We start from the raw sequence: 4,561 nt of genomic DNA, 5'->3' as shown, positions 1-4,561 counted from the left end.
CACACACACACACACACACACACACACACACACACACACACACACACACACACACACACACACACACACACGCTGGTACATGGAAGCATGAGAGTTTGACTCCAAGAAGACGCTATTTCATGTTACAGAGAAATACATTTCTTTCTCTTATCCATTATTAATCCCAACTCTAAACCTTTCTCAGCGCACACTATTCTCCCTCCCACACACAATGGTTAATGTACAGACTTTGATGTTTAATCACGACTACCACACACACAAGCCATATTGATCCTCACAGCAGGACTACTGAGACAGAGGGAGGGATGTAGGGAGAGAGAAGGGGAAGGAGAAGGAGAGGGACAGGGAGAAGAAGAGGGACACCGACACTGATGCAGAGAGAAGGAGATTGAAAGAGAGAGAAAGAAAGGGAGTGGGATAGAGGGGAAATAAGAGATGGGGAAGGAGAGAGAGAATGCTGAAAGGCAGAGTACTGTATATCTGACTGACAGTATGGAGGATAAGAAATGTGACAGGGCCCAGCCCAGCCTGCAGTAACCGAAAGGTAGCTGGTACGAATCAGCCGTTCTGCCCTGGAGCAAGGCTGTTAACCCCCGATGATGTCTATTAAAGGCAGGCCCCTACACCTCTTTGATTCAGAGGTTGGGTTAAATGTGGGAGACACATTTCAGTTGAATGCATTCAGTTGTGCAACTGACTAGGTATCCCCCCTTTCCCTGTGTGAGCTACAGAACAGTCCTTACTTCAACACCCCCGTACGCTCCCGTTCTTCCCGTCACCATCTTGTCCTTATTTAATCTTTCATTCTCCATCTTCATTTTATCTATCCACGTACCATAACTCAACCCATCTATTCCTCTTATATTTCTGTCATCTAGTGAGCCCACTCTCTCCCTCCCTCTCTTCCTGTCTAATTTCACCTCTCCACCTCTTTACCTCTACCTGCCCCCATCCCCACTTCCCCTCTCTCTGTGGAGAGGCAGATTGGGGACATATTGGCCCTCAGCATGACTTATGTAACACCCAGCAGGTTCAGGAGGAACCGAGGAGCACCGGGCTGACACACACACACACACACACACACACACACACACACACGCTCAAAATTCGGAAAGAAATATGAACACACACAAGACAACGAAACAGGGAAACTGTATCAGTAAATGTTGACCCACGGGAAATCAAGCAATGCTGTTTTGTACTCTGTCTCTCCTCCCATCTTTCCCTCTCTCAGCGCCTGTGTGTGTCTGTAATGGTTTAATTGCAGGCGACCGGTGAGCGCGGTAGTGGTCTAAGCACTGGTTGGGTGGAAGATTAGGTGACGGACTACCACCGAGCTCTCATCCACTAAACACAGTACAGTCACTGAGCTACACCAGTCAATGTCTGGCCCCGAAGCTGACACACACACACACACTGACACACAAACACACACCTGCACAACTCTGAGCTGATATACACGTTTTGATATACACAGACACACCCCTATACAGCAGTAGTCTCAGAGTTTCCAACCGTCCTGGTGAAACTGGAGCAGACCACCGTGCGGTCATGGCCCATCATGTGACAGAGGCAGGGAGATCTGCCCACACACACACACACACACACACACAACACACACACACACACACACACCAACACACACCACACAACACACACACACACACACACACACACAACACACACACACCAAGCCTCATCAACACAAAACAGTGATGGGTACAGAGACACTTGTCTTGTGTGAAGTCTGAAAGGCCTGGTGCTCTGGACCAGTAGCAGTCAGCTCCTCACAGCTGTGCTCATTCACAGCTTCACACTCAGCAGCAGCAGCAGCAGCACACAACCCAAGAACCCCCACCACCTTCAATGTCAGGTTTAAAAGCCAGACGTGTTCTTATAGGGTTTCTCAGGATCTGAAAGACATTTCTTCTGTCAATAAAACCTGCATCTTTATTAAAACTAGCAGCACACAACAATATTATACAGCTGTGAAGCTGCCTGATACATTTCCTCCTCATTTCCTCTTTCCTCTAAATTCTTTGTCAAATCAAGCTGTTTCACTCCATTCCCCACAGCGAGCGCCCATCAATGAAGAGCAGCTCTGTCTAAACCAACCCACTAACTCCCTCACCTTCCCCATAAATCCCAGAGCTCCCACCTGTGTTTTGTCACCCCTCCCTCCTCCATGTCTACTCCTCCACTGTTCATTTAATTCTGCTTGTTTGGTGAAATGCTAAACATTGTTCCCACCGCCCTTGTTGATCACATACTCACATGCACAAACACATGCAACAACACACACACAAACACCACACACACACACACACACACACACACACAACACACCACACACACACACACACACACACACACACACACACACACACCACACACACACACACCACACACAACCACACACGACACACACCACACACCACCACCCACACACACAAACCACACACACACACACACCACACCTGGCAGGTCTCCTGTCCTCCCTTATAGACTGAACTCGTTTCGTCCCACACATTCTTAACAAAAAAAATCAGACGCTAGGCGCACACACTTACCCTCTAAAAGCAGGAACGGATGAGGAGGAGGAATTCAGACCGCAGACGAAAGAAGAAAACATAGGGGGAAGAGAAATTATATGCAATACTTCAGGCCCGAGACAAACAGCAACGACACAACCAGCAGAATCAAACCAACGCAACGCTCTTACTTCGCCAGCAGGAAGACACGGGGGGAACGAAGAGACGAGAAGAAACATCAAGACAAAGACACACAAAAAGCAGAAACACATGAATCAGAACCAAATTGCGAAAAAAACAAAGCAAACAGCAGCCAACGACGAGGTGATACCGCCAAAGACCCTAGTCCACCACCAGATAGACATAAAAAAAGAAAAACAAAACCGAATACACGCAACAACAGACAGACAGACAGAACAGACCAGACAGACAGACGAGAGAGAGCAGACGAGAGAGAGACGAGAGGAGAGAAGTTGAGAGACGAACGAGCAACAGAAGGGAGCAACAGAGGGACTGATGCGTAGGGTTAGTGACAGATGAATAGATGTGTCTCTTGTTCCTGCTCTCCTCTCTTCCTCTGTCCCTCTCTTCCTCTCCCTCTCTCTCCTGCCTGCTGCTCTTCCTCTGTAATCAAGTTGGATGTCAGAAAAGACAAACGCATCCCTGTCCGTCCTCGCTTTCCTCTCCTCCGTGCCTCTCCCCCCCCCCTTTTTTTTTTTAGAAACAGAAAAGTACGGATCAGCAGAAACTAGCCCAGTCAGAATCTCCGAATCTCAGAGGAAACCGTGTTTGATCAGGGACTGAGCCTCTCACACACGTCTCTCCTATACCTGTGCTATAGTTTACACAGCTTACGCTTCACAATTGTACATCTGCCCACGCGTCAAATCTACATCAGTGACATGCATTAAAGTGGGACATAGGAAAGACTACTAGTAGTTAAACAGACACATGACTTTGAAGGAACTTCGGGCTACACGACAGAATATGACATCTGGGTCGTTCACTATCGTATTATCACTAATATTTCTGGTGTTTTACATCGCACCATAAAGCAGCAAGGGAAGCTCTGAAACTAAATCAGGCTAAAAGCATTTCTTCCCGTATTAACCCGAGAGAATGGGGAGGAAGGAACACTTTTATTGACAATGTTTCAGCAATTTACTGCCCTTTTTCAAAATAAGAATTTTAACCATGAATTTATAAGTTACAATACAGTTGCCAATACAATCTCAAGCAATATGCAGTAAACATAATTATATCACCCTCTCTACCTAATCAATAGACTGCTCACAAGGTTCCAATATTAAGACACGTAGTCACACTATGACACGCCTGTCATGGATCCCTATGAAATGCACTGTCAGGAATAGATACTGTGCATGGTCATGACATGCTCTTGTGAGTTTCTCCAGATTCTGTAGCCAAGTACCCTGAACAAAGACCCTCCCCTCCTTGCTCCCCTTCCTCTCCTCCCCCTATCCCTGGCTGGGTAGTGCGAGGTACTGAGAGATGACAAATCTGCTGGGTAATGACAGACGACTTCATGCCCAGCGATAATGAGCTCCCGTCGGACGCTGCTCTCACAGGATGCTCAGAGACACGTTGCACTAACTTTGCCGCTAGGGTGGGGGGGATTTGATGTGGACGTACACATGCCACATGCCGCCACCTACGTCTTCTCGCAAAGTGGATACACTTGAAAGAAAGTGTAAAAGAGAGAAAGGAAGGAGAGAATGAGAGAAGAAGAGAAACATGGGGAAAAAAGAGAGATTGACAGACAAACAGACAGAGAGTAAGATTGGCAGACAAAGAAAGACTAAGAGGATGAGGAAGTGAGTCTCTCTGTGGATGTACATGTGTGTGTGTGTTCAATGTGTGTGTTTGTCAGCAGCGTGTGTGTGTGGAGAAGTAGGGGTGTAGGCAGCGCCTGCTTCCAACATCCTGTAAGCCTCCCTTGTTGCAGCAGGTGGAGGAAAGCTGCAGCAGCCCAGTGTGTGTGTGTGTGTGTGTGTGTGTGTGTGTGTGTG

Source organism: Salvelinus sp. IW2-2015, linkage group LG24, assembly GCF_002910315.2.
Source record: "Salvelinus sp. IW2-2015 linkage group LG24, ASM291031v2, whole genome shotgun sequence".
In the NCBI taxonomy this organism is placed as follows: domain Eukaryota; kingdom Metazoa; phylum Chordata; class Actinopteri; order Salmoniformes; family Salmonidae; genus Salvelinus; species Salvelinus sp. IW2-2015.
The sequence above is the reverse complement of the archived record's forward strand: the minus strand, read 5'-3'. Positions refer to the sequence as shown.